At 43.7% G+C, this 13,763-nt stretch overlaps 1 protein-coding gene across 4 annotated transcripts in view; it reads right to left on the reverse strand.

The window, feature by feature from the left end:
• aatkb (apoptosis-associated tyrosine kinase b) overlaps positions 1-13,763 on the reverse strand; it is a 384,531-nt gene that overhangs the window by 168,541 nt on the left and 202,227 nt on the right. The window lies entirely within an intron of this gene.

The raw sequence follows: 13,763 nt of genomic DNA on the forward strand, positions 1-13,763 counted from the left end.
AACAATAAATGACCACACACACACACACACACACACACACACACACACACACACATTTTAATATGCATTACCATCACAGAACACTACACTACAGCACAGAAACAGGCCCTTCAGCCCATCTATTTTGTGCTGAAACCATTTAAACAGCCTACTCCCATCTACTCGCATACGGACCTTAGCCCTCCATACCCGTCATCCATGTACCTATCCAAATTTCTCTTAAATGTTAAAATCAACCCTGCATGAACCACTTGTGCTGGCAGATTGTTTCACACGCTCACACCCTCTGAGTGAAAACATTCCCCCTCATGTTCCCGTTAAAGGTTTCACCTTTCACCCTTAGCCCATGACCTTTAGTGATAGTCCCACCCAACCTCAGTAAAAAAGCTTGCTTACAGTTATCCTATCTATACCCCTCATAATTATACCTCTATCAAATCTCCCTTCAAACTTCTACATTCCAGAGAATAATGTCCTAATCTATTCAACCTTTCCCTATAATGCAAGTCCTCCAGTTCTGGCAGCATCCTCATAAATTTTCACTGCACTCTTTGAATCGTATTTATATTGTTCCTGTACACACTCCAAACTAGTCCTCACCAACATCTTATACAGTTTCAACATAACATCCCAAGTCTTGTATTCAATAAATTGATTTATGACGGCCAATGTACCAAAAGCATTCTTTATGACCTAATCTACCTGTGACACCACTTTCAAGGAATTATGGATCTGTATTCCCAGATCTCTTTGTTCTACCGCACTCCTCACTGCCCTACCCCTCACATGTAAGACCTACCCTAACTGGTCCCATCCAAAGTACAACACTACACATTTGTCTGCATTAAGCTCCACCTGCCATTTTTCAGCTCATTTTTCCAGCTGGTCCAGATCCCGCTGTACGCTCTGATAGTCTTCCTCACTGTCCACTACACCCCCAATTTTGGTGTTGGTTTTCAGCTCATTTTTCCAGCTGGTCCAGATCCCGCTGTACGCTCTGATAGTCTTCCTCACTGTCCACTACACCCCCAATTTTGGTGTCGTCTGCAAATTTGCTGGTCCAGTTAACCACATTATCATCTAGATCGGTGATATAGATGACAAATAACAGCAGACCCAGCACTGATCCCTAGTCACAAGCCTCCAATCAGAGAGGCAACTATTCTCCCACAGAGCCACTGTTTAATCCAATTTACTACCTGATCTTGACTGCCAAGTGACTGAACCATCTTGACCAACCTCCTGTGTGGGGCACTGTCAAAGGCCTTACTAAAGTCCATGTAGACAACATCCACTGCCTTACTTTCATCAACTTTCTAAGTAACTTCTTTGAAAAACTCTTTAAGATTGGTTAGACATGACTTACATGGTCATAGTCATAGTCATACTTTATTGATCCTGAGGGAAATTGGTTTTCGTTACAGTTGCACCATAAATAATTAAATAGCAATAAAACCATAAATAATTAAATAGTAATATGTAAATTATGCCAGGAAATAAGTCCAGGACCAGCCTATTGGCTCAGGGTGTCTGACCCTCCAAGGGAGGAGTTGTAAAGTTTGATGGCCACAGGCAGGAATGACTTCCTATGACGCTCTGTGTTGCATCTCGGTGGAATGAGTCTCTGGATGAATGTACTCCTGTGCCCAACCAGTACATTATGTAGTGGATGGGAGACATTGTCCAAGATGGCATGCAACTTGGACAGCATCCTCTTTTCAGACACCACCGTCAGAGAGTCCAGTTCCATCCCCACAGCATCACTGGCCTTATGAATGAGTTTGTTGATTCTGTTGGTGTCTGCTACCCTCAGCCTGCTGCCCCAGCACACAACAGCAAACATGATCGCACTGGCCACCACAGACTCGTAGAACATCCTCAGCATCATCCGACAGATGTTAAAGGACCTCAGTCTCCTCAGGAAATAGAGACGGCTCTGACCCTTCTTGTAGACAGCCTCAGTGTTCTTTGACCAGTCCAGTTTATTGTCAATTTGTATCCCCAGGTATTTGTAATCCTCCACCATGTCCACACTGACCCCCTGGATGGAAACAGGGGTCACTGGTACCTTAGCTCTCCTCAGGTCCACCACCAGCTCCATGCACCATGCACAAAGCTATGTTGACTATCCATAATCAGACCCTGTTTATCCAGTCACTTAGAATACCTTCTAATAACTTTCCCACTACTGATGTCTTATTCTTAGAGCCTTCCTTAACCAACAGAACAACATTAGCTATTCCCTTATCCTCCAGTCCTCTGGCACTTCACCTGTGGCTAAGGATATTTTAAATATCTCTGCTAGGGCTGCAGCATTTTCTGACATTGTTTCTCACAGGATTCGAGAGAACACTTTGTCAGGCCCTGGGCATTTCTCCAACCTAATTTGCCCCAAGACAACAAACACCTCCTCCTCTGTAATTTGTGTAGGGTCTGTTACATACCTCGTGGGTATCTTGTGACTGTCTTATGACCATGATGTAATTAACTGTCTTGTGAGCATGATGTAATGGTCTTATGGAGGTCACATGATGTAATTTTCCCGCCAGTGTGAGGCCACATGATGACCTGTTCTCAACAGGTATATTATGGGAAACCCCTGTTGTTACGCAGTTTTTCTTTTAGTTTGTCAGTTACTCCGTTATGCTGCGTATTGGTCTCATGACGCAGTTTTGCTTTAAAACTTTTTTAAAGAGTTTTACTTTCTATTTTAAGGTGCAGGCAGTTTTGTCAATCGCTGCCAGTTTTGTGTATTGCATCTATAATTTTTCCTTTATAGTAGTATTGGAGAGTGAAGACCTAACCAAAGTATGGGAACCTGAAGGATCGAATAAAATTGGAGTCATTCGGCGGTTTTGTAAAGGATCGACTTGATCGAGTCTTCGTTCAGAAATAGTGACATGCATCTGAGATATCTCCTGCAAGAGCAGGGAAGTTTGTGCAGTGTTCACTCGCCAGGAAAAGGTCAGTTCCTTTAAGCCGTTTTATTTCCTTTGTCATGAATCCTTTGGAGAATCAGCAGTAACGTCACGTCTTCGAAGAAATCCGTTTCCAGAGAAGTCTCTCCTTATTGACTGTGTAAATCACTTGGACTTTCGAATTTACCACTTTAAGAACTGTTCCAGAGTTGCCGTATAGCAGTTAACTTCCGGTTAGGTTAGTCGTTTGAATATTTTTCCCGCTATTGTTGAGCAGAGTTCAATAAATGTTTGTTTGTTTATAAAACCTGACTCAATTATATATTCATTGTTGCTGATTATGTAACAGGTCCATGACCTCTCTGCTGTTCCTCACATCTATAGACTCTGCGTCATCTCCTGAGTAAATACAATTACAAAAAATCCATTTAAGGTCTCCGTCATCTCTTTTGGTCCCACGCAGAGTTTCGCACTGTATCTTCCAGAGGACCACTTTTGTCCCTTGCAATCCTTTTGCTCGTAATATAGCTGTAGACGCCCTTAGGATGCTCCTTCACCTTGACTGTTGGAGCAACCTCATGTCTTCTTTTAGCCCTCCTGATTTCCTTCTTAAGTGTTCTCTTGCATTTCTTATACTTCTCAAGTGCCTTATTTGTTCCTGCCTGCCTACCTGCTATGCGCTTCCTTTTTCTTAATCAGGACCTCAATATCTCTCTGAAAACCAAGGGTCATAAACCTGTTATCCTTACCTTTTATTATGACAAGCTTTGTACTCTCAAAATTTCACTTTTGAATACTGCTTATTTACCAAGTACACCTCTGCCAGGAAACAAACTATCTCAATCCATACTTGCCAGATCCTTTTTGATACCATCAAAATTGGCCTTTCTCCAATTTAGAATCTCAACCTGCAGACCAGACCAATCTCTTTCCATATTTACCTTGAAACTAATGGCATTATGATCACTAGGGTGCAAAGTGTTCTCCTACGAAAAACTTCTGTCACCTGCTCTGTCTCATTCCCTAATAGAAGATCTGGTATCGCACTCTCTCTAGTTGGGACTTCTGCATACTGATTAAGGAAACTTTCCTGAACACACTTGACCAACTCTTTCCCATCCAGCCCTTTTACAGTATGGGGGTCCCAGTCAATATGTGGAAAGTTCAATTCATCTATGACAGCACTATGTTTCCTGCAACAGTCTGCAATCTCTCTGTAAATTTGTTCCTCTAAATCCTGCAGACTGCTAGGTGGGCTATAATATAACCCCATTAATGTAGTCATACCTTTCTTATTCCCGAGTTCTACCCATAAAGCCTCACTAGACGAGCTCTCCATTCGGTCCTGACAGAGCCCTGCTGTGATATTTTCCATGACGACTAATGCCAGCCGTCGTCCTTTAATCCCTTTTACTCAATCACGTCTAGAACAACGGAACCCTGGAACATTGAGCTGCCAGTCCTGCCCCTCCTGCAACCAAGTCTCACTAATGGCTACAATGTCATAACTCCACATGCTGATCCATACCCTAAGTTCAAATTCCTTTGTGAACTAGTAACAAAAGATGTGTGTATGTGCCACGTTAGAGGGAACATTGTTTGTGCTGTGTATGACTGTTGGTACAGTGTTTTGCACTGTGGCCCTGGAGGAACACTGTTTTGTTTGGCTGTGTTCACGGGTATTCATGTATGGCTGAATGACAATTAAATTTGAATTTGAACTTGACACTTATGCAAAACCAAAATCCTGTGGGGTATGTCCTTTCACAGGTTTAAACTTGAATACTTTAAGAGTAACCTCTTCCTATCACCTTCAAAGTGATTGAGGGTCAGGGAAAGAAGGGTTAAAATGAAAAAATCATTGGATGAAGCATGATTGATAATATTAGGATCCCAATGCACTACACAGAAGCTTAATTAAACTACGTTTGTCACTGAGGTGACTTTAGAGCAGATGGCTACAGGCTGCATCAGGTGCATGGGTTTTAAGGAAGTTTGTTAAATGAGGAAACAGAGAGGGAGAAGGAGAGAGATCTCTTGGTCAGACACATGGGTTTTAAGGAATGCTGGATCTCAGTTTATTTTCTGATCCTTAGGGTTCTTCCCCAAGTCAAGAATGACAAACAGTCTTAATTCTCATGCTTGTTTATTTTAGAGTACAAGCAAATGTACAAATACTAAGCAAACTGAACAAAGAACTGAGAAGGGATGCTAAGAGGTAAATTAATGTGAAGACAAAGGGAATAAAAAATAAAGGATGGCACCTCTGAAAAATCCATCACTTTTATAGATAAGAAATTCCTTAGATAGAAATAAACTAGTTAATAGGTACATAACTAAAACAATTACATCACATGGGTAATGCATACAAATGCTGGAAGAACTCAGCAGGCCATGGAGCATCTGTGGAAAAGACTAAACAGTCGATGTTTCAGGCTGAGATCCTTCTTCAGGAGAAGGGTCTCAGCCTGAAACTGACTGTTTACTGTTTTCCATAGACGCTGCCTGACCTGCTGAGTTCCTCCAGCATTTTGTGTATGTTGCTTTGTATTTCCAGCATCTGCAGATTTTCTCGTGGCTGTGACATCATGTGGGTAATGTGCTAATTCTTAGCCAATGTAAAATGAGAGAGGTGATAGATCGTTAGTTTAGCTGCTATACCGCTTTCTGCCAGTGAGTGGGGATGAACCACCACATACTGTGAAAAATACATGAGTTTGTTAAAAAGTACAAATCTTATAAAAAAAAGTATCATTAAAAAGCAGTAGTTTCCAACAGGAACATCTTAAATGAGGCAAGGTAAACAAGACAGAATGCAGAATAGAGTGTTACAGTGAAAAAGCAATGCAGACTGACAAACAAAGTATAAGGGCCATGGTGAGGTTGATTGAGAAATTGAAAGTTTATCATTATTGTATAAGAGGTCAATTCAAGAGACTTATAACAGCAGGATAGAAATCGTCCTTGAACCAGTGGTACATGTTCTCAAGTTTTTGTATCTTCTTGACTTTGTATTTTCTAGAATGGGTGGGTTGGCTTATGAGGGAATGTTGAAGAGTCTAGGCTTGTATTTTATGTTCAGAAGAGTGAAAGGTGACTTGATTGAACCATATAAGATCCTTAAGGGTTTTGATCAGGTGACTGTGGAAAGGGGGCTTCCTCTTTTTGGGTGTTCTGGAACTATGGGTCACTTAAAAAAAAAGAGGTCACCTCTTTAGCATGAGAATCATGAGTCTTCAGCAATTTCTTTTGCAGAGGGCAAAGAAAACAAAATCTGAATATTTGTAAGGCAGAAACAGAAAGGTGAGGCAAGGGAGTGAAAGCTGACGAGCAATTCCAGGAATGCAGACTTGAGATTGTAGTTAGATTATAGTTAGGTAGTCCTCACTGAGAGATCAGCGGCGGAGAGGGTGAGCAGCTTTAAGTCCCTGGGCCCAACATATTGACGTAATTACAAGGAAGGCACAGCAGCGGCTATATTTCATCAGGAGCTTGAGGAGACCTGCTGAGTCACCAAAGACTCTCACAAATTTCTACAGAGGTACCGTACAGGCCGTTCTAACTGATTGCATCACTGTCTGGTATGGAGGGGCCGCTGCACAGGATAGGGAAAGGCTGCAGAGAGTTGTAAGCTCAGCCAGATCCATCATGGGCACCAGCCTCCCCAGCATCCATGACACTTCCAAAAGGCAATGCCTTAAAAAGGTGGCATCCATCATCCAGGACATGCTCTCTTCTCATTCCTCTTCTTTTTCTTTTGTAATTTATTTTTTATTGAATTTCATCATCAAACAAACATTTCCATAAGATGTAATTCAGACACTGTACATATATATCATATAATCATATTTGTCACAAATCCACATAATATTTATCTGAGGTATACACTTCTAGGAAGGAGAGGAAAGAAAGAACAATTGAAAGAAGAAAACTAGAGCAGGGAGTGATCTTTTTTTTAACAACATATTAATCGACTTGTGAGAATAAAATCAGGCTTATGAGGTGTTACTTAGTTAAACCATTTTTTCCAGTCTGAATAAAATTGTTCCAACTTATGGTTAACAGATGCTGTTATCTTAGTCATAGTCATACTTTATTAATCCCGGGGGAAATTGGTTTTTGTTACGGTTGCTCCATAAATAATAAATAGTAATAGAACCATAAATAGTTAAATAGTAATACGTAAATTATGCCAGTAAATTATGAAATAAGTCCAGGACCAGCCTATTGGCTCAGCGAGTCTGACCCTCCAAGGGAGGAGTTGTAAAGTTTGATGGCCACAGGCAGGAATGACTTCCTATGACGCTCTGTGCTGTATCTCGGAGGAATGAGTCTCTGGCTGAATGTACTCCTGTGCCCACCCAGTACATTATGTAGCGGATGGGAGACATTGTCCAAGATGGCATGCAACTTAGACAGCATCCTCTTTTCAGACACCACCGTCAGAGAGTCCAGTTCCATCCCCACAACATCACTGGCCTTACGAATGAGTTCTTCTCCATCTTTGTATATCTTCTCCATTTTGTAAATGTCCATTGTAACTTCCATCCATACATTTAAAGTTGGGCTCTCTTGTGATAACCATTTCCTGGTAAGGGTCTTTATAGCAGCCATCAGCAGTATATTCATTAAATATTTATCACTTTTCAACCATGCTTGAGGTATATATACCCAAAATATATGGTCTTACTCTCTAAGGGTATTTCACATTTAAAGATGTCTTGTAGGGCATTAGGTATCCCACTCCAATAATCTTTTCATTCCTCCTCTTCAAGGAGGAGATACAGGAGCTTAAAGACACACACTTAACTTTTTAGGAACTGTTTCTTCCCACCACCATCGGGTTTATGAATGGATAATGAACCCATGTACACTATCTCACTGTCTTTCCCTTTTTTTTTTGTTCACTTTGTGTACTACTTAGTTAATTTAAAATTATCTATATATATTTTTTTCTTATTGCAATTTATAGTTTTTAAAAAGTGATGTGCTGCTGTCGCAAAACAACATGCTTCGCGAGATACGCCAGTGATATAAATCCGATTCTGATTCTGGGACCGGGCAAGCAACCAGCAATTTGTGGCAGCAAATCAGTAAATCATAGATGCACAAGTTTCCGCAGTCGCTGGAGATCTTGAGCAACACAGACAGAAATGCTGGAGGAACTCAGCAGGTCAGGCAGCATCTGACGCAGGGAATAAATGCTTGGCGTTTTGGGCAGCGATTTTTTTATCAGGACTCCTAAAGGGTCTCAGCCTGAAATGTTGGCTGTCTGCTCCCCCTCCACAGATGCTGTCTGACTTTCTGGGTTCCTCCAGCATTTTGTGTGTGTCGTGGAGCCAGAAGGGGACGGGGCTGTGAGGTAAAGTCAGCTCATCTGGGCAAACAAACTCTGTTCTCCCGTGACGGTGCTGAGAAACAGCACTTGATTGATGGGTGAGGAGGACAGTGGACTGATCTGCAGATGACTTGAGGGAATGGTACAGGAGCAGATGGTGATTGCTGCGACAAATCCCTGAATTTCAATGGACACATGCGATTGGAGTCTAGGCTCTACAATCCCAATGGACTGAGCAAGAGACACTGGAGGAGGAGGATGAGTCAGACGGGGCACTAATCTCCATAAATGGCATCAAATTCCAAGACTAGAGGCAAAATTAATTTGGAGCAACACACACAAAACGCTGGAGGAACTCAGCAGGTCAGGCAGCATCTATGGAGAAGAATAAACAGTCGACATCTCTGGCTGAGACCCTTCATCGGGAGGAAGGGGATAGAAGCCAGAAAAAGAAGGTGGGGGAAAGACAAGCTAGCGGGTGATAGGTGTGACCAGGTGAGGAGGATGGGGGAGGGGGATGAAAATAAGAAGCTGGGAGATGATAGGCCGAAGAGGTAAATGGTTGAAGAAGAAGAAGAAGGAATCTGATAGGAGAGGAGAGTGGACCATGGGATAAAGGGAAGGAGAAGGGGCAATAGAGGGATGGGCATGTGAGGAGAAGAAAAGGGTAAAAGGGTAATGAGAATGAGCAATGGAGAAAGAGAGAGGAAGGGTGTGGGAGAAATTACTGGAAGTTAGACAAATTGATGCTCATGCCATCAGGTTGGAGGCTACCCAAGGAATTTAGAAATAGTTTGCAAAGATGGGGTCAAGTGTAAACTACAGGGAGGAAGATGTCCTTTCCTACCATACAATTAGAGTGGTCTTCTTCCTGTGAACATTACAGTGGGTATGAAACAGCTGAACTGATAATTATAGTAATGAAGGGGGAACTTGTCTATATAACAACAGTTAATGTTTTTTTAAAAAGAGTTAATTATATACAAACAGCTTAAGACCTTTTGGTGTGCTGTGATTGGGTGCTACATAAATGTAAAATTTTAATTAACTTCACCTCTTTAAATATCATTGGCTAAATATATTCTAGATTAGGTCATGAGAGGCAACTTTTTCGCATAGAGGATAGTGGGTACATGGAACAAGCTGCCAGAGGAAGTTGTAGAGGTACGTGTGATTACAGCATTTAAAAGCCATTGAGGTACACGGACAGGAAAGGCTTCTGGAGAGGTGGGCCAAATGCAGGCAATTGGGACTAGCGTGAGTAGGCAACCTGGTGAGGATGGATGGATTGGGCCAGAGAGCCTGTTTGTGTTACATCACTGAGTCATAAATACCTGGCAACCAACTTCACATTGAAGCTTCCTGAGATGGTGAAGACTTGGGAATTAAATCAACAGAAGGAACTTCCTCTCTTTCAGTGTTTTCAGACTGTAAGAAGTATGTTTTTTTGAAGTAGGCTGGTTCAGTACTGGTTAGTGGTTCAGAGAGGGGGTCAAGGAGTGCAGTGAGGAAACAGCACCTTCCAGCTTCACCGAGCTGACCAAGTTCTTTAAGTGAGCCAGATTTGTCTTTTTCGTAGAGTCAGGGAGGTAGACAACTCTGCCATGCGCGGTCCCAAGCCCGGCTGCGAAAGGAGGAAGGTTTGGCTTGGGGCTGAGCAATCCCACCGCGTAAACACCCAGAGGTACAGAAACGCCAGCAGAAGATCCACAAAGCCCTCACCTCTGGGAGAGGAAGCATACACCGGGAAGATGGGCTACATCTGGAAACAACGTGAACGGCTTTCCCAGGAACGAGGACTCTGGCCAGCTAGTACCGGTGGCCTATGCCCCAGCAGGGGTGACGGGCTTAAGAAGAAGAAGATAGATATTATACAGCACAGAAGCAGGCCATTTGGCCCAACTGATCCATGCTGACCAAGATGCCTATGTTTGGCCCTTAACCTTCCAAACCTTTTCTATACATGTAACTGTCCAATTGTCTTTTAAAAGTTGCATTGTGCTTGCCTCAACCACTTCTTCTGGCAGCTCAAACCACCCTCTATGTAAAGAAACTCCACCATGGATGGTCCCAAGCCTGTCCGTGAAAAGGAGGACGGTTGAGCAGTGGGGCTAGCAAACCCATCCCGTAAACGCCTGGATCTACAGAGACGTCAGCAGAAGCCCTAAAGACCTCATACCTGGGAGACGAAGGATGAAAGACTGGCCCAGGGCAAAGGACTCTGGCAAGCTGCCTTTGGCGGTCCATGCCCCAGTAAGGGTGATGGATTTAAGTAAGTCTATGTAAAGAAATTGCCCCTCAAGTTCTTATTAAAATTTTCCTCTCTCATCTTAAACCTTAAATCTTAAATCTTAAATCTTCTCGTTCTTGGTTCCCCGATCCCAGGAAAAGGATGGAGCTCTTTTGAAAAGGCTGGACATACTAGGACTTCCCTCGGAGTATAGGAGACTAAGTGGTGATCTTACAGAGGTGTATAAGATCATGAGGGGCACAGACAGCTGAAGGTACTCAGTCCCCTTTGCAGGGTTTGTAAAGCAAGGAATAGAGCATACGGGTTTAGAGTTAGAGGGGAAAGATTTAGAATCAGAATCAGGTTTAATATCAGTGACATATGTTGTGTAGCGGCAGCAGTACAATGTGATACATATATAATAAAGTTATAAATTATAATAAGAAATATATATTAAAAATTAAATGAAAATTAATGCAAAGAGAGAGAGCAAAGATTAGTGAGGTAGTGTCCTTTCAGAAGTCCGATGGCAAAGGGGAAGAAGCTGTTCCTAAAATGTTAGCAACACACATCAAAGTTGCTGGTGAACGCAGCAGGCCAGGCAGCATCTCTAGGAAGAGGTACAGTCGACGTTTTGGGCTGAGACCCTTCGTCAGGACTAACTGAAAGAAGAGCTAGTAAGAGATATGAAAGTGGGAGGGGGAGGGGGAGATCCAAAATGATAGGAGAAGACAGGAGGGGGAGGGATGGAGCCAAGAGCTGGACAGGTGATAGGCAAAAGGGATATGAGAGGATCATGGGACAGGAGGTCTAGGGAGAAAGAAAAGGGGCGGGGGGGAATCCCAGATGATGGGCAAGGGGTATAGTGAGAGGGACAGAGGGAGAAAAAGGAGAGTGAGAGAAATAATGTGTGTATATAAATAAATAACGGATGGGGTACGAGGGGGAGGTGGGGCATTAGCGGAAGTTTGAGAAGTCAATGTTCATGCCATCAGGTGTTAGGTGTGTGTCTTCAGGCTCCTGTACCTCCTCCTTGATGGTAGCAATAAGACGAGGGCACGCCCTGGGCGGTAGGAGTCCTCAATGATGGATGCCACCTTCTTGAAGCATTGCTCCTTAAAGGTGTCCTCGATGCTGGGGAGGCCAGTCCCCATGATGGAGCTGGCTGAGTTTACAGCTTCCTGCAGCTTTTTCCGATCCTGTGCAGTGGCCCCTCCATTACCATTAATTACAAAATGAATAGATAGTGCTTTGGAGGAGGCAGTGCTCATGGGTTCGTGGATGACTCAAAAATCTGGTGGTGGAGGGGGCAGAAGCTGTTCGTAAAACGTTGAGTCTGGATCTTCAGATTCCTGTACCTCCCCCCTTGAGACTAGAAATGAGAAGGGGGCATGTCCTGGATTGTGAGGGTCCTTCATGAAGAATGCCACCTCTTGAGACACCAACTCTTCAAGATGTTCTCGATGGTGGGGAGGGTTGTACCCAAGGTGGGGCAAGTCCACAACCCTCTGCCAGTTGTTGTGATCCGATGTGATGCATTGCTGCCTTCATTACAGGTGGTGATGCAACTGGTCAGAATTCCCTCCACTGTACTTCTATAGAAATATCCTCAAACTCCTAGTGAAGTTGAACCATGAGCATGCCTTCTTTTTGGTTATATTAATGTGTTGAGATAGATCTCTGAGATGTTTAATACCCGGGAACTCAGAACTGCCCACTCTTTCCACCACTGATCCTTCAGTGAGGACTCCTGATTTCCCCTTCCTGAAGTCCACAATCCGTCCCTTGGTCTTGCTGATGTTGAGTGTGGAGTTAGTATTGTGACACTACTCAACCAGCCAATCTATCTCACTCTCCAGCATCTGCAGAATTCCTGTTGTTCACTCTTAATACGCCTCCTCATCACCTTCCGAGGTCCTACCAACAGCAGTGTCGTTTGCAAATTTATAGATGGTGTTTTTTTAGGCTGTGCTTAGCCACACGGTCCTGGGCGTAGAGCAAGTACTGCAGTGGGCTAAGCACGCATCCCTGGAGTGCGCCTCTGTTGGTTGTCCATGAGGTGGAGAGAGGAACTTGTGGGGCAACATTTTCACCCAGAGGGTGGTCAGTGTATGGAATGAGCTGCCTGGGGAAGTGGCTGGCATGGGTACATTATCGTAAAGGCAGTTGAACAAGGATAGGGATAGGAAAAGTTAAGAAGGATTTAAGGCAAATGGGTGCAAGCAGGACTAGCTTGTACTGGCACCTTTGCCAGCATAGACCAATTGGGCAGAAGGGCCTGTTTCTGTGTTGTCTGAGCCTATGGCTCAATTGATCACAGTGCCAAAGGTACACATTAGCTTTGGCCACCCATATCTTCCAATGTCTTGGGATCTTTAATATCCAACTCAGAGGGCAAATGGGATTAACATCTTTTCCAAAAGACTGCACCTCATGCCCGGAGAGGGACCTGAATCCTCCACCTCCTTATCCCGAGAAAAGGTTTGCCCCTGACAAAAGAACACAGTGAGCTAAGATGGCGAGCGGCAGAGGGCGGGAGAGTCTGTGCTTTGGTGGAGGCATTCAAGTTATCGGTCAAAGCAAACTGAACCGTTCTGCTGGAGGTTCCACACTGAGGGCACAGTGTTCTCTGTGCTGTGACGCTGACAGTTCTATGTAGATACTGGCACAGAAAGACGAGCACAACAGCTGCAATTGTGTGCGTGTGTGTGTGTGTGTGTGTGTGTGTGTGTGTGTGTGTGTACTCATTCATCAGTAAACAACCCAGCCCGTCAAACACAGCGACCGTCACAAGGCAAACTGCCAGCATGTGGGATCGGTGCATCTAACTTGTTCGTTTTACACTGTCAATGCATGAAGTTTAACAGCTACATCTTTTACTGAGCTGTCTTCACCTGGGTGCTCAGGAAGTGGCTTAAACTGTGAGAACCCTTGACTCAAAGTGGGGGGTTGAAGTCCTCCTGATGCCTGACCTTTGCTCCTTCAGTCTCGCTGGCCTTCTCCATCTCAGACACAGACTACAACAGTCAGCGCTTCTCAGACATGGTAAAATAGACTTTAACCATCTTTCTCCACCCTCACACTTGATGTGTTCTGGCCACAAACACAATTCTAGGTTTGCAAACACGTTCAAGTCAGGACCTTCCTATTAACTACGCCAATTCCTGGAAAGCCTCCGTCCTACACCAACTAACACACATAAAGGTTGCTGGTGAACGCAGCAGACCAGGCAGCATCTATAGGAAGAGGTACAGTCGACATTTTGGGCCGAGACCTT

This window comes from Mobula hypostoma, chromosome 22 (assembly GCF_963921235.1).
Source record: "Mobula hypostoma chromosome 22, sMobHyp1.1, whole genome shotgun sequence".
Taxonomy (NCBI): Eukaryota; Metazoa; Chordata; class Chondrichthyes; order Myliobatiformes; family Myliobatidae; genus Mobula; species Mobula hypostoma.